The following is a 22,754-nucleotide window of genomic DNA, read 5'->3' as shown; positions in this document are numbered from 1 at the left end:
AAGTCGTTTCACTTTAATCTGACTGTGTATATACGTTCTGCAACAACGGTTTTACCAACGGCATAATGGAATCTCTGTGTGTTCATTGTAAATAAGTCTGGGGACATGTCCTTTATATATATTTAGTACCTTTATGTCGGCCTCATTATAATTCACTTCTAACCCAGACTCAAATCCCTCCTTAACAGCAGGTTTGAGTATATATATATCTCAGTCACTCAGAAATGTTTGGTCAACTCCCTCACAGCACTCCAGCAGAAGTCTGTACCAGATTTCACAGCTCTCAGGTAACGAATGCAGACTCCTACCCTAAAAAAACACTTATATTCTGGTATAAGCCAGTACAGGTTTAACTGAAAGAGCTTCTAAGAAAGATCAGCTGTGTCACATAATACTCTCCACCAACACAAGAGGTTACTTTAACAGTAAATATTCCACCTTTCTTTTTGTGAGCACATGCCATGAAGGACTGTCTTAATTATTCCAGTGTTTAATTGACCTTCTCAGCAAATACAGCCTGGGCTCCAAATCTCAGATGAGCTCTTAGCATAAAAATTCTGCAGAACTCTTGGGGGGGGTGTGAAAATCAGATATGGCAATACAAAACCGGCACGGGCAGAGGAAAGACTGCTCATCTCATACTGGGCAGTGTTTACTTCCCCTTGGCCTCCACACATAGCTGAAGTTTGAAAACTGACTGTTTATTCAATAAAAACTCATGATCCTATATACTTTCAAATATACCACGGGTATAAACACCCAGTGGGTTGTACCCACACCGCTAAAGTGGTGAGGCACCACAGAAAAGCATCTGTACCAGACGGCAGTTACCACGTTGCCTTTCTGCTGTGTTACAGAATCGGCACTCTGTGGGTCTCTGACAGTTTGTGCTGAACATCTGTAATGCTCTGGGTACCCTAACATCTGTGAAGCATTTTATAACTCAGACTATCAGCACACAGTGGTTCCTGCTGTTGTAAACACTGAATCAGCCGAACTACTAGAAACGCTAATGACAATTTACTGCATAAAGGAAATGTACTACAGAAACAGGTGATCATGCTTCAGTACAAACGGATGAGTCACAGCAGGACTTAGAACAAGTTCAGAAGATCATCCCTCAGTTCAACAAAATCCAAGTTAAACCACAGTCTGTTTACATTTGTGTTGCAAAGCTATGGAAATGCTATCTGCAGTGGGCACTACTAGATGATAATCCAGCCTGCAACACCTGCAAATTAATCTACAGGAAACAGCTACCACACACAAAACTTGGACTCTACTATTAAAAGCCTATCAGTAGTATATAGCAACTAAATACATCTATTGATGTGGTGGTCTTGTACATTATTGATGAAAGAGGAAATACTGAATACTATATGAAGAGAAACAGGACAAATCTCCCAATTCTTTATAGGATTCGGTATCACGTATGCAAAATAAATCAGGAGATTTGCCCAGTAAATAAAAGAAAATGGGTAATCTACACAAAAATGTATTTGTTTGCCTCCTCTATTACAAGAGTTCTAGTCTATTTTTCCTGCTTCTCTTTTCAGCATAAGAAATAGGAAATCAGAAGATGGGAGAATGAATACATTGAGAGGTTATTATGACCAAGAAAAAAAAATCCATTAAAGCAAACATGAATATTTAATATATTTTAATAGAATAAGAGAGGCATTCAGAAAATGCTTGAGCAGTGCTAAATTGAACAATACCATGAATTTCAACTCACTTCCTCCTCCCCCTGCCAAGGTTTGTGAGAGCTCCCACTTTTACTCTTGAAACTTCATTAAATTTGACAGAAGTAAAGTAGTAGTTTGAAAGTCCCAGCAGTTCCATTAATAAATTCCAAGCCTTAAAGATGAAAATAACAACAAAATAGTAAGAAGAGACACTTTCCTTCAGCAGTCCCTTTTCAAAAAACATCAGTGGCTTGGGCTTTTGAACTGAGTGAAGCCTCAGACTTCAGAAGTATGTTTTCATCAAAATTTAGTTTGTGGGTCATCTGAGCATTAGTATGATCAGAATTCCTAAACACTGATAAAGCTATGCATCACACAAGAAATTAACAGCTTTTGCTTCCCTTTGTGCTAAAGTTTAGAAAAATACAATGTATCCTCTTTGCTGAAGACAGCTATGCAGATTAAATGTTTGAGCAAATAATAAAGTCCTAAGGCACATGGCCTCAGTAAGTGATTTATGCATGTGCTTACATAATAGAAGAACATTGTTAATATCATCAGTTGATGGCTTGAGAAACATGTTGTGCAGAAACTTTAAGCTGACTTAAGTCATACAAGAAACATAACATTGCAGCAGTCAAGCTCATGCAGTCAGCACTAGTTTTTAGTAGCATAGGAGTACAAATATAAAGGTATATTGCTTAAAACAATTTTAAGTATGTTTAGAAAGTTGGCACAGAAGAATGATAGATAGAATGAAGATAGAGCTCAGAGAGTGGTGATCAATGGTGCCAGGTCCAGCTGGAAAGCTGTGTCCAGTGGTGTCCCCCAGGGATCAGCGCTGTGTCCAGTCCTGTTCAACATCTTCATCAGTGACATTGATGAGGGCACAGAGTGTCTGCTCAGCAAGTTTGCTGAGGACACCAAGCTGGGAGGCTTGGCTGAGACAGCTGCAGGCTGTGCTGCCATCCAGAGAGACCTGCACAGACTGAGAGCTGGGCGCAGAGCAGCCAGAAGAAGTTCAACAAGGACAAGTGCAGAGTCCTGCACCTGGGGAGGAATAACAAACTGCACCAGTACAGGCTGGGAGATGATCTGCTGGAGAGCAGCCCTGTGGAGAGGGACCTGGGGGTCCTGGTGCCTAACAAGTTACCCATGGCACAGCAATGTGCCCTTGTGGCCAAGAAGGCCAGTGGGATCCTGGGGTGTATTAGGAGGAGTGTGTCCAGCAGATCAAGGGAGGTTCTTTTCCCCCTCTGCTCTGCCCTGGTGAGACCTCATCTTGAATACTGTGTTCAGTTTTGGGCTCCCCAGTTGAAGAGGGATAGGGATCTGCTGGAGAGGGTCCAGCGAAGTGCTGCAAGGATGATGAGGGGACTGGAGGGCATGGCTTATGAGGAGAGGCTGAGGGACCTGGGGCTGCTTAGTCTGGAGAAGAGAAGACTGAGAGGGGGTTTGATAAATGTTTATAAGTATCTGAAGGATGCTAGGAGTGGGGGGACAGGCTCTGCTCACTGCTCCCTGGGACAGGACAAAGAACAATGGGTGTAAGCTGCAGCAAAAGAGGTTCAGCCTCAACACAAGGGGGAACTTCTTTACTGTAAGGGTCACAGAGCACTGGCACAGGCTCCCCAGAGAGGTTGTGGAGTCTCCTCCTCTGTAGCCTTTCCAGGCCTGTCTGGATGTGTTCCTCTGTGATCTGTGTTGGATAGGATTGTCCTGCTCTGGCAGGGGGGTTGGACTTGATGATCTCCTTGGGTGCCTTCCAACTCCTAACATCCTATGATATGGTTGTTTAAACCCTCACATTTGACATGAAATGCCTTAAAACAAGTAATTTTTTGTTAAAATGCTTGTAATGAGGGGAATGAAAAAACACACATAAATCCTCCTATACTCCCAAGAATATCATACTACTTTTGTTATTAAAACTAAATTTTCTTACTAGTTACCACCAGTGACCACTTTCCTAAGCTTCAGGATGTGAGTACAATTCCAGTTTCCATTTAAGTTTGCCCACCAGCTACAGCAGTACTACCACTGCTGTCTCAGCAGTTTCAGTGGAATAGAAGTTATATTCATTTTTGTATTTGTGCTACTGTGCAGGAGACTGCACTTAAAATTAGCTGCAGCAGTTTTAATTTTTCCCTTACAACACCTACACTAAACCCAATGCAGTTACACAATGCAGGCAGAGTTTGTTTCTTTAATACATTGTGAGCATTCCATCCCAGAGCATGCAAGAAGGGCCAGAAGCCTCCTCAGTAACAGACACAGAATAGTCCAAAGTGAAAAAAGAGAACAAACAAACAAACAAACAAAAGCTTTTGACCAAACTGCATCTTTCCCCTCAGCTGCCAGTGGGACAGACTGTCACATCTGTCTGTCTTTGTATTGGCTTTTGTTCCTTACAGAGGGGCATCTTCTTTGGAATCATCACTTTTAGTTGGAAGAAAAGTATTACATGGGTGAAAGAAAAACCCCTATGAATCGGACAGTGCAGACGAACACTCTGGCCTTCACTCTTGTGTGAAGTTTCCCTCGAGTGCAAAGTAATGGCCTTTATGTATTAAGCCTAAAAGCTTTGACAGCTTTTATCTTACCATTACACAGCTGGAAGGTCAGTGATTGTAGCTGTACTTCTGGCATTTGTGGCATATAATACAAAAAAATCCCCAAACTGTAACTTTAGAGTTCTCTGAAATAACTCAAAGACTAGTCAGTGGCAAGCAGAACACCCCAAAGAACATCAGCCCCCTCCTAAAAAGGCTACACTGCATCACTGTATGAATATACTGCATGTAATTACAAATGCAGCATCTGTGTGAAGAGAAAAAGGCTTCTTTTTTCAGTACTGACTCATCAGTCTTTCAGGTTACTCAAGTTTTTGAAACTACACTGTATCAAATATCACACTCTAGAATGCTCATCTGGACTCAGGGACTATTTCTTGCTCAGTGCAGACATCCACATCTCACTGAAATTAAAGGGGTTTTTTTGGGTGCATGTACCAACCATTTACTGTGGCAAAGACTGATGGTAAAAATATTCCAGACTGCTTCTAAGTTCATAGCATTGAATGTTAAATATCCATACTTATGACAGCTATTGCCCTTTCCTTCTTGCCCTACCACCCTCTGAATTCAACAGGAAAGTATGTGAATTTGAGAACCTGCTGATTCAGGACACCTGAACTTAGGTTGTATTTTAAACAACTTCTTTCAATCACCATCACCTAAGTTATTGCCTCTACAGTAGCCAACGTGTTCAGTAATTCTGTCTTGTTCCTTACTAGAAGCAATGTACTTTACTGCCCTGCTATGGAAAAAATCCTATTGCTGCCAGGGCTCCCCTCATGCTTTTACAGCATGCAGTCTAAGGCACAAAGAAAGGAGTCAAGGATAGGAGAAAGTTTCCATGAGACACTTAAACATACTGTAAGATAAGGCTTTATAGAAACTTCAACTGCAGCTAAAATGCAAGAGGGGAACAGACCTACTGAACTTATGATCTGTGATTTTTTTCTAAACATCCTGCTGCAACTGATCTGCAGCTTCTTAAGGAGAAAAAATACTGTAAGTTTTTGAAACACAACAAATACCTGAAGTTGTTTCCAACACAAAAGTGTTAGGAAATGGGCTAAATGACACAAAAATCAGGTGTACTGCTACAGAGTTTGTCCAAAAAAAAAAGTGATAAATAGAATATGAATGTAGTGCTGAGAATGAATTTCTCCCAAAACAGTTTGTAAGCAGAAATAATAATAAATTACAGGGAAGCCATGCATCTTAGTACTGGAGAAAATATTTTAATACATGTGGTCATTCCTTCCAGTACTTAAACACACAGAAGAATAACCAGTGAGAGAAAGAAAAACAAAACAAAAGTTGTCCTGCTCTGGCAGGGGAGTTGGACTAGATGATCTTTCAAGGTCCCTTCCAGCCCCTAACATTCTGTGATTTCTGCCTGTACTCAAACATACAGAAGAATAACCAGTGAGAAGCAAAAAACAACCCAACAAAGAAACCCTGCTGTATGAAGTTCAACCATTACTGCACATTTACAAAGGGAATAACAACGCTTTTGTTCACAGCCATAGGAAAACATTTCATATTGAGATTAAAAATACTAATAACACGTCACCATGTGTTTAGGACTCGCACATGTGCAAACTAGGCACAGATCTATGGGGAGCTATCCCATTGTATGCATTCCTTCATTTGAATGTTCTGAAATTTTGCTACAGGACTGAAGAATGTCACAGAATCGTAGAAGTAATAGGTTGGAAGAGACCCCCAAGACCATTCAGCCCAACCTAGCACCCAGCACTATCCAGTTAACCAGACCATGGCAATAAATGCCCCAGCCAGGCTTTTCTTGAACATCTCCAGGGACAGTGACTCCACCACCTCCATGGGCAGTCCACTCCAATGGCAAATCACTCTCTCTGGGAAGAACTTCCTCCTAATAACAAACCTATACCTCCCGTGGCACAACTTGAGACTGTGTCCCCTTGTTCTATGGCTGGTTGCCTGGGAGAAAAGACCACCCTCCACCTGGCTACAACCTCCCTTCAGGTAGCTGTAGACAGCAATGAGGTCGCCCCTGAGCCTCCTCTTCTGCAGGCTGCACACCCTCAGATCCCTCAGGCTCTCCTCATAGGGCTGTGCTCCAGGCTCCTCATCAGCTTTGTCGCCCTTCTCTGGGGACATTCCAGTACCTCAGCATCTCTCTTACATCAACTCTAGAGGTAAAGATACAACAGCTTTTGTTCTGTTATCTTGCCAGTATTTATGCCAACGTGTAATGCATTTTGAAGCTATTATCAACTGGTACAGTATTATATACATACATGCATTAAGAAAACAACTAACAGAACTAAATTTCTAATGTGCTTAAGTCATACACAAGTGTATGAAACACTGAGTCTGTTACTGAACTAAGCTACCCCACTAAGACAACCACCAGAATTTTGGCGCTGGATTCAGTCCTACAAGGCTACAAGTCACTATTATATGACACTGTGTAAGTACATAACATTTTCAAAGGCTCCCAAGTATCAGTGGAATTTGATACACAAAACATTTCAATGCTTTGAAATAATCCTCTATATGTGGATTTTCAGCAAAGGACACTCATTTACAAGAACTATATTTGCCTTGTTACCCATGAAAGAGTGGGCTTTGATTTTAATCTGCTCGTGCTACTTTTAGGGCTTCTCTAACTAGGCCCTCCCTGTAAAGAAATTAAAAACTTTCACAAGATGCTAAAAAAAATAGACTTTGCATTACATGGTCAGAATTCAGACAGGTTCCTTTTAGTCTTAAGATCTTCAGTATTTCAACATGTACCAGAAGGCTGCCCAGTCTGCGTGAGATAAACCCAGGGAAGCTGAGATTGCAACACTCTCTTGGCTCAAGATGTCTATTGATTCACAGTCTCTTATCAGTGTAATTTTTTTTCCCACTTTCATGGTCCAAGGTGTATAAACCAGTTTTGGCTGTATTTCTCACAAATATCTTTCAGCATTCCTTTCTTCTTAATGGCATATGAGAAGTTTGTGTGCTTTCTTGCTGTTTGTCCCCCAATGCTGCAGTTTGACAACAACCATCCACTGCAACAGAAAGCTGTTCTGTGCTCCACAGGTTATACAGTATATGGGGAACCCTGCCCTCTACTCTCACCCAGTCACCCTTCATATTTTGCTCCTGTAAGTAGCAGGTGACATACCCAGTGGAGATCACTCAGTATTCCACAAACACACCTTCCACTCATAAATCTCCCATTATACTTGAAGTACAATTACAAGTAACTTGGTTTTTCACTCTCCTATGTATTTTCCCCAACTTTATAACTAGACTTTCATAGTTGAACTCATTTGTACATCTACCAGCCTCAGGTATCTCCTGGTTGATGTTGTATCAGCTTTCTCTATTGCCCAACTGCTTTGGGAAAGTGCCATTTCAGGCTTTTGAGCAATTCTCTGCAGAACACTCTGACTTACTAAGAACTGACAATTTCACACCATGTTAACATGATATATTATGTTTCCAGTTCAGGGGACTCTTAGTACAAACAAACATTGCTGTATGATTGCTGTTCCAAATTTAGGTCTACCAAAATTGAAGCTTTAACAAAAAGGCATTTATCTTATATTTTAGTCTCTTTGTGGCAGCTCTGCAAAGCAGAATGTACATGGCTGGTACTTACAAATAATAGTAAGTCACATAAAGCTCAAATAAACAAGTAGAAGGACTAAAACCAAACCAACAGACCACATTTCTTTACTTTTGTAATCTTAGCAGTGCAACAGTACAAGAAAGTGTTATACAATACCATGCCAAAACATAAATAAAACCTGTTAATCTCATCTCTTCTCAGCATCTAACCAATGAGAAATACCACTAAGTAAACACTATGCATGCTAAATCACAGGGGGTTAGTTAAGTGTTTGGCTTAATAATCAAACATACTATCAACAGCAGTAAGTCTTGTTTGGAAACAACTTTGACATAAGCAAATCTGTTGAGCTAATTAGTGACCCAAAAATCTAAATTCCCAAACTTTAGTTTGATCTGTATCAGGCCACTTTTGCATTTTATGCATTCTGTTAATAGAAGTCAAACACTAGTTTACGCTTCTGAACTACATAAAGTTCTCAAGTAAACAATTAGAATCTCTCAAACATCTTGAATATTACACTTCAATATGCTTGCTACTCCCTCGGCATCTAAAGTACAATTGTAGGAAGTGCTGGTATTCTCTGTAGTGTGTACCTTGCTTTGTCAAAATGCAATTGCACATAAGCAAACTTTTTTTTGGTAAAGAGTATGACTTAAGCAAAATGTGGAAAAGTCTGCAGGGTCTCCATAATTAACAAGAGAGATCAAATTTTGTGCCTAGCCAGTTGACATTTTCCTTATAAGTTTACAACTAAAGCCTTTATGCAACTACAGCAGGTCTAAAAATGAATGGCTGCAGGACAGAGAACAAGGTCACCTAAAATTGTTGAGTTTTATTCTCTGACAAAAATAAAAATATTTAGTTTTTCTTTTTTACTTCCTATGACTTGAAAGAAAAGGTAGCAAGGAAACTAAAGGAACAACCATAATGTGAATGCACTTTTATCTGCCCCACTTCCTATCTCCTTCAGTTTTGCCACAGTCTGAATTAATTCCAGAGTATAGATGCTTGCCATAGCCTCTCTCATGTTGTGCCTTGAAAGCTCAGCACTGCTCCTCAGGTGACAGACGCCTAAGTAAGAGTGCAAGTACTGCAGAAGGCAGTGAGGACCACCTGTACATCTAGCTCACTTTTCTCTGCTAAGTCTGTACTGGTCACCTGGCCATGAGAAATGAGCTGCTGCGTGTGCTGTTCAATGGATGTCAGGGCAGAGAGTAGCACCTTTCAAAAGGGGATTCAAATGTTAAGTTGGAAGAGATCCCCAACTTAATGCATTGTGCCTTTCTCCTGTTCCACACAGCACACATCCCAGGTCTCAGGGAACTGTGTTTCGATTACTAGGGCAGAAAGAATTCTGCACAAACGTTTTGCTTTAGAGTTCAAAGGTTTTAAATACTTAGTGGAAGAAACAATCCTTGATTCCATATCCTTCAATCCATGATAGAAGGAAACCTTTACACAGACTGGTATTTTGGCTTTCCCATTTTGGTGGTCCAGACTAAAGAAAACAGTAATCTTCACAGATGTCATTTTCACAAGGTAAAGACTTAGTAAAAGTTAAAGTTGATGCAAACAAAACCAAGGGTATCACATTATGCTATTCTCATAATTTTCCTATTTTGAAATAACATGAAAAAAGTGAGGGAACACATCTCAACTTCTTATTTTCCTCTGCTAAACAAGAGTGAAGTGATAAATTACAATCAATGCACTTATCTAATTCAAATGGTGGGAAATCAGGGTCAAGATAAAGATTCCATTTGCATGCATGCAACACAAACAGCAAAGGATCTTCATTAGATCATTTTTATGCATTTCTGAAGTTAATCTTAGGCAAAGGCACAGTAACCAAGCAAAGAGTGATCATTAACAGTAGGTAATTACATGTGAGCCCTGCAACATTACCTCATCTTGAACTCTCATCCAAGCCATGTGCAACCTTCCCAGTACACAAGGAGAGCAAGGAAGGTTTAACTACCTAACCACTGTGACGAGCTGCAGCTGCAAACTGCAAGTCTACTGCTTCATTAACTATGTAAAATCAATATTGAATCCTAAATAGAAGCAGAGTTAAAAGAAATTTAAAAAATTAAGCAAGTAAGCAGCAGTATCAGCACATACCTCTTCAGTCATTCCTAGTCTCCAAGAGAAAAAAAGAAGGCAAATTAGCATTTCCATGTTTCTACTCGACACCAAGCTTTAAATCCTACAACTCTGCAGCTTCTTCAGCTGCACCCTTAATTCATGGACAATTCCTTCTGAAAGGAGACCACACAACCTTCTCTCACTCTTCACTTGCACCAAAGCACCACCAGAGTCTGAAAAAGTGGCAGGTAATGCAATCTCTGGAGAAGTAAAGCATCTCCAACTACGAAACTAATTAATAGCAAATCTGTACATTACAGCCTTCACACACATTTGTTTCTTGCCTCCCTTACTTCCCAATACTTTTGCTTAATGTCCTATTCCCTGCAAACAGCAGACCAGCAAATTAAAATGTTAGATTTTTAGCTCTCTAAACATCATTTTTATCAAGACAGTTTACATAGATTTTTTTGGGTTGTTCTGAGAAGGTAAAATGCTATCTATACACTTTTAAAGAAAAGGTTTACACTTGACTAATTCAACCAGACTCAAAGTGAATTCTACACATCTGTAGCTATCCTTAATGGTACAGACTGAGCTAGGAGTTTCTGTCTTTTGTGGTAAGCATAATACCACATTCAGGGTTTGCTATATATTGCACTACATGTTCTTAGCAGAAACAACAAGTTCTAAAAAATAGTTGAAAACAAACATACAGAAACATCAACTCAGGCCATCTGTCCTGCTAGCTAGTAGGAGACACCTGTGTTTCACATTCTAGTAGCATCATGTTGCAGGCATGATGACCTACGGATACAGGCAAGACTGATTTTGGAGACAGAATTAGCATCTAGAAATATACTTAGAAAAGTAGACCAGCTTCTCCACGTACAGAACAAAAGCCTGTGCCTCCAAAAGCTGGTCTACTTTTCCCAAATTAGGTACTCAGCTATGCTACTCAAAAGGTAACCTCTACCTTCAGAATTTGCCCTGCATAGATGAGGGACAAGAAAGCTGAGCAGAAGAATGGAAAGCACCATTGGTTAAATGGGCAATAAATTTCAAAATGAGGATTATGTACACCATTTCCTTTACTGTCTTCTTAACTGCTTCCACAGGCACTCAAAGAATATCAAGCCTCTGAAGCTCCTGTTTGAGTCACCATCTCATTACACGATGTTAAAAATCATACAAATCTATTTCGACCATTAGTAGACTGAAATATTTGCGCTTGAGTGCCCTTAAGTAGTCCTCCACCCCCCAAAAAAAAGGAAAAAAAAAACACCTGTAATTTCAGTTTTATGACATTTACACCAGGAGAAATACGATTAAATACCAAAATCATTTTCAAACGGAAAATTTTTCTTTTACATCTGTTTTTTTTCCTGAAAGTTGATAAACACACAAGCATTTCTCTGTGCTAGTGACTCATTAGCTACACAATTTATCTACAGGAGTGCTGCTGAGGCCATTTCAGTTTTTATAATTCTGTATCATAAGTTGTTACAGCAAGTAGTTACGTATGTGTGCATAGATATAAAAATATAAATTCACATGCAATGTCAACATTGCCAGCCATGACACAGAAACTACTGAAAAGCACTTCTGTATTCAAGTTGATGACAAACACATTACTAACAGAAGTCAGAAACTGACTAACAAATCAGCAAACTGCAATAACAACAGAAAGAATGCTAATAAGAAAACAACTAGGACTCTTTCCATCTCAATGGCATCTAAGAGCGTCCTGGAAGTCCAATCTGAGAAAAGGGGGAGGGGGAGAGAGAGTGTGAGGAAAAAAAGAAAGAAAAAAAACAACCAACAAACAAAACTTCTCAAAGTCCTGGTCTAGTTCTGTTTCATTTCATCAGGTGTCCTTGCCCATGGCGGGGGTTGGAACTAGATGATCCCTGTGGTCCCTTCCAACCCTGACTGATGGTATGATTCATTTGGGTTTCAAATTACAGCAGTTTGAAAAGCAAACGGTAGTTTCAGTATCTGAATTTCCTAAGCCCTTCAGAAGACATGTCAGCTCAAACAACTGAATTCTAACCTGCCATGCTAGGGTTCTCATTCTGCCAAAACATGGTGGCATTTTCAATACTTTACTTTACTTTGAATGAACAATGTATCAGTTTAGTTTACTATATAATGATATATATCACTGTGTTTTCCTTTTACCTTTTGAATCTGTCTTTATAAGCCACTTAAGCGGGACAGGAAGCTTTAATTATTCACCAGAAAGATTTCTGGTCTTTCCTGAATTAGTCACAGGAGAACATTAATAGTCAAAGGAGAGACTGCATCATAGAGTAATGGATAATGATGGGGTCCTATCTCCAAGAGAGTGCAGCAAAACCATCTGAGACTTGCAGATGTGTAATGCAGGTGGTTCTTGCTCTTCTAATTGCATAGCAGCTCTTGTGATTGAAAGAGAGTTCTGCCACACACCATAAACACCTCCTTCTACATGAACATCCTTGGAAACAACGTATCAACAGGTCAATATTGTCCCAGAGGAAGTTCTAATTTAAAATCCCTCTCTCTAAAGGACAGAGCTGGAGAACCTGTCAATACTCCTTGCTACCATGTCTTTCATTCAAGGCTCTTATAGCACTGTAGAATCAAAAGAGTGATATGTTTCACCTAGGTGAAGTAAAAACATGGACCAATCATCACGTAGTGAATCAGCAGCAAAAGAAACAGTAAATCCTTTCCAAGCATAAATGTCAAAGAAAGTGTTTTCATTTAAAAACAGAAACGTGACACTTGATGGATTTATAGTCTCTGACCTCTTGTAGCAAATGTAAGACGTATGAAGAAAAGGCTAACACTAGAGTACAATGTCTGTGCATTGCGACATTCAGTGCTGCATGTCTGGTGACAGTTCAAAACACCTCTGCAAAAGGAGTATACTCTGAAATAGGCATGTTAGAGCTATCACAACACTACATGGATGCAAATACCTGAAGTTAGAAGCAGAGTTTATTCACTTTCTTAAATAAGCTGAGGAGTCTATTTGCATCATCTTAACTGTTTATTTCCAAAGCAAGCTCTGCTTCAATTATTTTCCCATATAGTGTTAATTACAAACCTTCTTACCAGAAAAAGGCATTTGAAGCACTGAAGTGCTTTTGTTAAAGGAGTTAACACCTAGGGAAGCTACTGGATAGATGTAGATCAATACTAAAAGCTCTGTATTACTTATAGCATGAGCAAACAGCTCATCTACTTAAGAATGAAAAAACAGATTTCACCTGTTCCACCAAACTGCTGTATTTTAGACTTTCTAAAATTCTAAGCATTTTAAAAATTGAGTAATGATTCACATTTTTTTTCCCATTAAAATTTGAATAGTTAGACTGACATATTTGCAGATTAAAATTGGAGATAACCTTTACTATGGAAACACACCATGTTAAAAGTACTTTCACTCCTTCAGAGAAGCATGCAGTCAAAAGTGGATTCTAAAAGTAGAAATTATAACATTTTAAATTGATTTACTTGTTAACAACTCCAGGGAGCAGTTGAAACTTGTCTGCATGAATAAGCAAGCACTTGTTGACAGACAATTTTAGAAACCATTATTGTCCATTAGTTCACTTAGACTACTTTAAAAAGTAGCACTAAGACATGAACAAACATTAGTGCACCCAACTCCAACGTCTCTTCCTGCCATACCTCAGCAATACCTCACCTAAGATTCACCCTTTTCCAGTTAAAAATGCATTTTATTGAGTAATACTGCATGTTGGCTAGAAGAACATTTTCAAAAGACAATTAATTGGTTTATCAAAAAGCTAGACTCCTTAGGATTGACACTATATTGGACCAAAATGGAATCTGATCAACAGTTAGAAGGACAATACCATTTCCAATCTTGCAGAATTCTTGCTAAATGACAGGCTACTTTATATATGCAACTTCCTCTGAGACACCTCTAACAACATATAATTAGAGGTCCAAATGCTGCTGTTATGGTGACTTGGCTGATCTCACTGGCAGTCATACTGTAAAGGCAAGTTGCATTTTAGCAATTAAGTCAGTGAGGACATGACTTTGGATTCTGCTTTTCCAAGTGCACAACTTGGAGGTTATCACAGGACTAGCCTGGTTTGATTTTCTACATTCTAACAAGCACAAGTTAAACATACATATTGCTAAAACAGGCCCTCGAATTAACTCGGCATCAGATACTACATAGACTAAAGAGCTGGAAACTAAGACATGGATTGTCAGATGACCTCTTTTTCTCTGTGTCTGACTGTTTTTAAAGTTACTTTAAGAAAAACAGTTTGACTTTTTTTCTCATGAGGCTCTTTAATTTACATTAAATTAGCATTGGAAATCCAACATTTGCCAAAGTATATTTATTAAAGGACACAATGCCAATTAAAGTAACTTAGAAAAATTAATTCCTTTAAACCACTAATAAAAATGCTACAAAATTTAGAAACTTAAAATTACCTTTGTCCTATTGACCTCCATTATTCAAGTTCAGGGCATATGATGGCCCAGATTAAACAGCAGGAATTGAACAGGATGCCTACAATTCTTTCTGAAATAACATAGGACAGCATTCCCCGCTGCAAGAAAAGACCCCCAAAGGACAGATTAAAGGCAAAATCCCATCAATTTCCTAATACAACTTCTTTGCACAAGCAAGGACCACAATCCTACTACTCAGATGCAATCAGCAGAGAAATAGAACACACAACAGTAAATATTGTCTTTCTCCAACTCATGAAATTGAATTCTTCAATTAATAAATTTTCCTTAATACAGGTGAAGAATAATTTACAGTGATTGGAGCCATGTATTATGATGTTTTCCAAGTTAAAAGAGCTAAGAAAATGTATTTAAAGGAAACGAAGTTTTAACACTGCATTCCTTAAGCACATCAAAATCTCACCAATTCTCCAAGTTCTCATCAAATAAAAGATCCATCCCTATTATGAAAGGGAAGCATTACATCAAAATCTTCAATTAGAAGAGGATGGAGCATTTTTGCAGAACCTAAAAATATCAACCCACTTCTACTGCACATTCATGTTATATCCATGACCAATGGATGTAACCAGTGATCACAGCCATCCAAATAAAGGTTCTGTTTTCAGAGGGTTTTGCATCATTTTTGTATTTGTTGTGTGTAGTGCCCTTAACAGTCTTTTCTTTTCTTGCATGGCCTTCTTAGTGTCCTGAGAACATCTTTCTAAAATCTACCTTTATCTAATATCTTCCTTCACGCATCTTACTTCTAAGTAAGTCGACACACGCTGCAGTTATTCCCTAATACTCGGTTCTTCCAAAACCAGAAGCGACTCATGTTTGTGAGCACTGCCTATACAGGAAAGGCTTCTGCCATTGGAGAAGAAAATGAGACAAAATCCAGGAAAACAGATCAATGTAACGTGCCTAAACTGAATATGAAGATTATCTATATGATCCAAATAAAGGTCTCAACAGAACTGAGATCAAATATTGTCCAAGAACATTCACAAGACATTTGTGACAACACTCTGAAGATACAAAGTTAGTCAGTGAAGACTGTATACTTGAGGAGATATAGGAGCACAGGGACATTTTCAACTTCTAAGAATATGAGTAGTATTTTGCTGAGAAAATGTATCACATTCATCATTCATACCAGCAGCCTCTTCAAGAGGCCTGAGTCTATTTATATGCACAAACTTCTATTTTAAAATAATTTTAAGATCCAATAATAATTGGTATAGCATGTTAGTGAAAATATTCAAGTCAACACCAAACATCTTCAATGATAATATCCATTAAGGATCATTTTCTCAAGTTTAACATCACTGATTTCAGCATCTTAAAGGAAACAGCAAGTCATGATGCTTCCATCAATTCCAAACTTTCACAGCTCTCCAAGCTCAGCAGCCTTCAACAGCATTACCACTTCTGCAGAAGCTTGACAAAGTGGTTCAAATTTATGCAACTAAAACCAGCAGAAGTTCCTTAAATCTGATCCCTGTAATATATGCCTCTAACAGAATGGACTTACTATTAGAAACTTTTGAGAACCCAAAGCATGCTCAATAAAATGAAGCAATATACAAAACACAACATACCTGTTACATTAGTTGAACCTTTTACTAACTAGCATTAAGACAGCCATTTCGTAGCACTAACTGTGGAACAATTAGCAGCACTGCCCAAATCACAGAACCTCTGACTAATCACAGTTTGCAAAAGATATGAAGAAGGCACAGCCTGACAGGAAGACAGAAAGACCTAGACACATTCACTTTTCACTCCTCCAAACTTCAGAAAGCTTTGTTTGTTCCAGCTATGACACAGAATTTCACTCTGACAAAAGAGTTACAGTAAGATTAAGAAGTGCTGGATATATCTGTCTATAATTAGCACAACATCCACTTATGATGACAAAATATTTCTAAAACACTTTACCTAAAGAATTTGGATAAACTCATGGTGGAAGCAAGTGCTTGTTTTCTCAAATTACGGCTTCACTGGAGAAGTGAACACACATTTTTAATCAAGCAGGCCTATCTGTGGATTGTCATAAACCAAACACCCTCAGACACCAGCTGTTTAAATTTATTCATTTCTTAGAATTATTGCACAGCAAGATTAAGAGAGACAAAATCAAATACTTCCCCCCCCCAAAAAAAAAGTAGTACAGTTAAATTATGGAACTACTTGCTGCAGTATGTTGTGAGGGTCAAGAATACACATGGATTCACCAAGTTAATACACTAATTCATTTAAAAAGTAGGTAAGACCTGCTAAACCATAAATCTGGAAAACAGATGACAACCTTATGTCAGACTGCCAGAAGCAAAGGAGGTATATAACAAGATAAGCATCACTGCATGCTTGGTCTGTCCTTACGCTTATTTCCTCAGCATCACTTACCACTCAAATCAAACAGGGCTGGGTGTATCATTGGTCTGATCCAAAACAGCTGTTTTTCATTAAGTAACAAAAATCTTCTCTCTGTTTTGTCTGTTCTATTAAATACTAAAGAAGAAAGCATCATTTTCACATTCCTAGAAAAGGGCTTATTACAGTTGAAGCAATAAATGCAGTTCATCTGCTTTTACTTTGAGTGTAAATAACCTCCATTCCTAAACGTACCCATGATCCAAAACATGGTACCTTGCAACTGCAGTTGCAAGAGGCAATGGCTCACTATACAAATAAATCACAACATCTATCTTTTGACTTTAGTTGAGGTGCTCTTCTAGTTGTACTATGACCGAGGAAAACCACACAACCCGCACAAATTCTGACTCTCTATTTTGCGTATTCTTATTCAAGCAGGGAACGTGACAAAGTTCAAGTCTGCACCACTGCTTTCTCAGAAGCGTCTCTATGTCTCATAACCCTCAGTATCTTTGAAAATTAAGATCCAAGTATAAAATTCCAGCATCTGTCCAATGCCTGCTACCATTCCCTGTAGCACTTCCTAAGAATCATAGAATGGCTTAAGTTGGAAGAGACTTCAGAGATCATCTATTCTAAGCTCCTTGCTATGGGCAGGGACACCCTTCAACTAGACTTGGTTGCTCGAGGCCCCATCCAACCCAGCCTTAAACACATCCAGGAAGGGGACATCCACAGCCGCTCTGGGCAACCTATTCCATAGTCTCACCACGCTTGTACTGAAGAAATTCTTCCTAAAATCTAGTCTTAACCCTAATCTCCCTCAGCATAAAACCATCACCCTCTTGTCCTATTGCTAGACACCCTTATAAAAAGTCCCTTTCCACCCTTCCAGCAGGATCCCTTCAGGAAGTGGAAGGCAGCTCTAAGGTTCCCCCGGAGTATTCTCTAGGCTGAACAACCCCAGTTTTCTCAGCCTATCCTCACAGCAGATGTGCTCCAGCCCTGGGTTCATTCCTGTGGTTGTGTAACATAAGAAGGTACAACACTCAAGTACTTTCAGAGCAAAACAAAGACCAGCAGGCAAATTAATTACTCGATTCCAACCAACTGCAGTTTCCTGTGATCAATGACCTATAAATACTTGTAATAAGTAAAAGCAAACAAGCTTCTACTTTCCTCACAAAAAATCTGTTTAGGTCTTTTAGCATTAGCCTTCATAAAATCTAAGTGTCATTAATTTATGGATTTAAATCAATTTATCACTTTAGAGGGAAGAACTGACATTTCTGATCATCACACGCTAACCAGAGAAAACCTGCCTGTCAGACAGCACCACCCACCCGCACCTATCTGAAAGCACCTCATTTCATGCTCATGGCTCACCATTCACTCAAGACCTTAGTTAATACTGAGGTCTAATAAACAGTAACCTGTTTGGTAGCACATATATTGTTTTGCATAAACTGACATGGCTTATTCTAGCATCTGATCCAATGCTCCTGGAAGTGAAAGCCTGGCTAAAGAACCACATGAACCAAGTCCAGTGAAAGTGGAGTCATTGTCCCTGGAAGTGTTCAAGAAAAGACTGGATAAGACACTTAGTGCCACGGTCTAGTTGACTGGCTAGGGCTGGGTGATAGGTTGGACTGGATGATCTTGGAGGTCTCTTCCAACCTGGTTAACTCTATGATTCTAACCAGAATAGAGTCTTCTTAATAGCATGCATATATGTGCGTGTGTGCATGCATACACAGACACAGTTATTATTTGATTAGAAGCTAAAAGCAGGCTTTAGTGATACAAAGTCACAAACTAATCATGCTTCTATTAAATGAGCCACTGTTTGATCAAGTATTTCATTTTAGTAAACAAAACTGAGAAGACAGCCAGATTGAAATGGCAGGGATCTGATGATAATGTGACTGAAAAATCCAGCCTCAGAAATAAAGTTTGGATTGGGCCTGCACAGAATGCTAGGGGCACAATGTCTCATCTTAACATATGATGCATGTGGTGTCAGGGAAAGGCAGGACAAATGGTAGCATCCTGCAAAACCCCTCTGGCATGGTCTCAAACAATACTGCCATCGGGTTCAGCTGACGATAGCACCTTGTATTTGCCAGAAATCAGAGGAGATGAAACTAATCATCCTGTGGCTCCAATCAGCTTCCTGCTGGTTGCCACAATTTCAAGAATGGAATTAATTTGTTTTACATCCATTGATTTGTTTTATATCCATTCACATCTTTGCTGTTTCTAAGGCTCTGAATGCAACAGTATCAGCCTGGACCAAAAGGAAAAAAGAAAAGCAAGCAAGCAGTAATCACTGTAGTACAACTCGCAAAAGTATTACCCTCTCTGAAACTCACTTCCACAGCATATGTTTCTAACAGCCCAGGAGTAAGTGATGAGTTTAAGAAATTGAATACGACAGACTAAGCTGTATTTTACAGCAAGCTACATTTACGAGCATATGTACAGAACATACTTACATGTATTTATGGTTATATACAGCTATTCATAATTTAGAAACAACACAGAAATCCAGTCCTTCCCCCCTGGACAAAGAAAACCCATAACCAGCCAACACCACCTTCCTCTCTTCCCTCTGTCAGAAAACCAACAAGACCTCACATGTTATCAGTAAAAGGTTCTACATGGTGTGGAGGAGTCAGAGAGGAGAAGCAACAGCAACAGAGCCTGAGAGCCAAGTGAACACAGTTGTTTACATAGTGGCTTTTTATACCAATTAGCAAACCTATGAATGATATAGACTTTATTATTATTTTCCTTTGACAGCAAATGCTGTATTCAAAAGAATGTCCAGAAACTTTCTCTCTCGCGTTTATAATTTAGAACCAAAATAGAGCCTTAGCTGTTAAAGTGCTACAGAGTGCTATCTTACAAGTCTCACCTATGCATATAACCATTTAATAGCAAAAGCCCCAGCCCTCTCATGAGCTATACACAAGAAAACCTTTGTGGAGTCCTTTAAAAGCCAATGGGGAACTGCTAACATGTAGTTCATTAAAGGACTATGCCTCATCTCTAATATGCAAAATAGCTTAACTGGAATACAGTGGTATTTTCATGTATTTATTAACTGACAGATTAGCATTTTATATACATCATAAAATAGCAGTTTCACAAACTTTCAGGCTTATGAAACCCACTCTTCTATAGAAACAAACAACATTGTATGGTATGTTAATCAGTAAAAGCAATTTTTTCTGGATCATGAGAATAAGAACTTAAGCACAGCACTAATTCCAGATGAAGTAACCTAAGACATCAACTTACACACTGCACCCTTTTCACTCTTTGTACACTAAGACTATTCCAATAAAGACGCAAGATAGCTCTAACTGACTGAAGATTGGGAAGAATGGGAAGCAAGGTATTTCCAACAGTAAGTTCTGTGAGTTCTTCATAAATAACACGAATAGAGATGAGGTTTCACAATTCAGATTATCTGGGTAACTGAAACAATTTTGTTAAAGTCCTCAGTGCTCCACTTGAACTTTACTTGAACAGAACTGACAGCCTAGACATTCTAAAAAGGGCAAGTCTGCAAAAGATTTACGGACAGATTCCATGATCTTCAACAAAAGCCAAGCAAACATTAGCCACTGACCTTAAGCAAATGTTTCAGAAGTTCTGAACAGTCTCAGTATTTTCTTTCAACAGTTTATTTTTCAGTCTCTTAGAGCTTAAAATATGAAGAGTTTAGTAGTTTTTGAGTCACTAGAAATGCTTGAAGCCTACAGGATCTGAAGTTCTATTATCAAATCAGACCTTTCCAAACAAGAACCCCTCCAACTTTAATACAACAGTACGTACCAGTTTTCTCCTGTAATCTGTTTGTGCTCCACTGCTATCGACATGTATCACAGGAGCTACTTCTGTCACAGTTCACCAGCAGGCAAGTTTTAGCCCAGAAACCAACAGCTGACTTCAATTTTAATCTTTCTTCCAATATTTTCCTTGATGTTTCCTATCTTTGTGGATCACTGCAGAAAGTGTCCATCTTACTATAAACAGTCCTGGCTAAATATTACATAAAGTGAATGGAAAAAACCAACCAAAAATACGATTTACACTTGACAGAATCTAGACCACATTATCCGATTCACTGATGCCAAGTTGTGCTGCTACCTACATAGTTGTCCAAGAGGAACCATGGAAGGATTCTCAGTCATTAGACCAATGCAGACTGGGAAACAATGTCATGCTACTCCTCTACATTACTTACACATTTCATGGAAGCGACTACATTAAAATGAAAGTTTCAGCAGTTTTTACAGCCTTACCTATTTTGTAGGTAAAGAGCAAATAGGGCCCTGCTGTTTCAAAATGTGACTTGACAGACATACAAAAAAAGTGACACAAAAATCACAGACAAGACTCTGTCCAAAGACATGTTGCTGGCAATAACCCTAGCTGACAACCAGGGAGGAATTCCAAGTGCCTGTTTTTTTTCCATCATGATTTACTTCCTTCAGAAAGCTGATATAAACCTGTGACCCCTCAAGTACTCCTACCAATGGAACTTCACTAGAAGGGCATGTCTACCCAGATTTACCAGCTGATAATTTTTTCAAGCCCTTGCAAGGCCTAGATAAAGACAGAAGGGCCAAGAAGTACAACAAGCTGTAACACTCTGGAAGGTGACTGCAGTTTCTGATTTTGCCAGGTTTTGTTTGTAGGGGCTTTTTAAGTGAAAAACTAGATGCATAGTTTGACACTGTGTATTGAAAAGTACCATGCAGATGCTTAAACTGAAAACCAGATTAATTTACTCTCTGTATTGGTGGACAAAGTGAGGTGCTTTTCAGTGCTGTCTTTCAAAGTCTTTCAAAGATCTTACAAGAAACGATAATGCATGCATGACACACCGAGAAAAAAAAGAGGACAGATGCTTGTGCAAGGGCAAAGCATGACTAAAAAAAGAAAGGAGCACCTTTAAAGGCAAAGGGTTTCCTTGAGAGCCTGCTGTCATCGTTAAGCAACACAGTGAACTAACCAAGACGTTCAGCCCAGAGAGAAAGTTCATTTTCAGCTTTCCTGCAACTCTCCTTTTGCATCAGTATCACATTACAGTAATCAGTATGCTACATTAGAATAGCAGCAACTTGATTTCCACTACGTTACAGAAAACATCAGGCCTAAAAATGAAAGCCTAACAAAAGAAAAATTAATAATGTACTGCATATTTATAATCTGTCTTCCAATATCACTCCCAGCAGGGCCACAGCATTTGTTGCTGTTCAAGCTTCTGTCATAACTCAAAAGTGTGATTTCATTTAAAATCCTGCCACTTGGATAAACCAACCAAATGCACAGTGACATCACTAAATCACTCTCGTTGCACCTCCTCTCTCTCAGCCTCCGTTTCCCCAGAGTACTTTAAATTGTATGACATAAATCTCCAGAAAGTACAATCACAGACGAGTGTAAATCTCAGGTGAGTCCTCAAAAGTCTCTTTAGTCACATATTTTTTGAACTTTCCATAAATAAGAACATTAGGGACTGATGTTTTTGTGATATACATTAGAGACACTTTATAATCATGTGTATCTGCGAGTATACCATCTGCCCGGATACATCTAATTTACAGTAAGATAAAATAAATCAGTAACTAAAATATTCCCGGAGGATATGATCACAGAGGTGACGGAGGAGTAGAGTGGTTCAGCAAGGAACAGGCTTACTTCTTTTCCACCTCTGGAAACAGGAACGACCTTAATTCTTCTTTAAAAAAGGATCGGTCAACAGCTACCAAGGACCTTACTTATCCGTTATCAACCTCTCTGCCTTCAAAAAGCTGGGGAAAGAAGTATGTATCTGTCCTTATACTTTTCCCTTTATTAGCTATGCTGCCCTGCGCTGCCCTGCATTTATAGCAGCGACAGCTTCCCGTTCTCCGG

General features: G+C 39.0%; 1 protein-coding gene across 3 annotated transcripts in view; it reads right to left on the bottom strand.

Annotated features, from left to right (window-relative positions):
• ZFAND3 (zinc finger AN1-type containing 3) overlaps positions 1-22,754 on the bottom strand; it is a 137,420-nt gene that overhangs the window by 113,629 nt on the left and 1,037 nt on the right. The window lies entirely within an intron of this gene.

Source organism: Pogoniulus pusillus, chromosome 18, assembly GCF_015220805.1.
Source record: "Pogoniulus pusillus isolate bPogPus1 chromosome 18, bPogPus1.pri, whole genome shotgun sequence".
NCBI lineage: Eukaryota > Metazoa > Chordata > Aves > Piciformes > Lybiidae > Pogoniulus > Pogoniulus pusillus.
The sequence above is the reverse complement of the archived record's forward strand: the minus strand, read 5'-3'. Positions and strand labels throughout refer to the sequence as shown.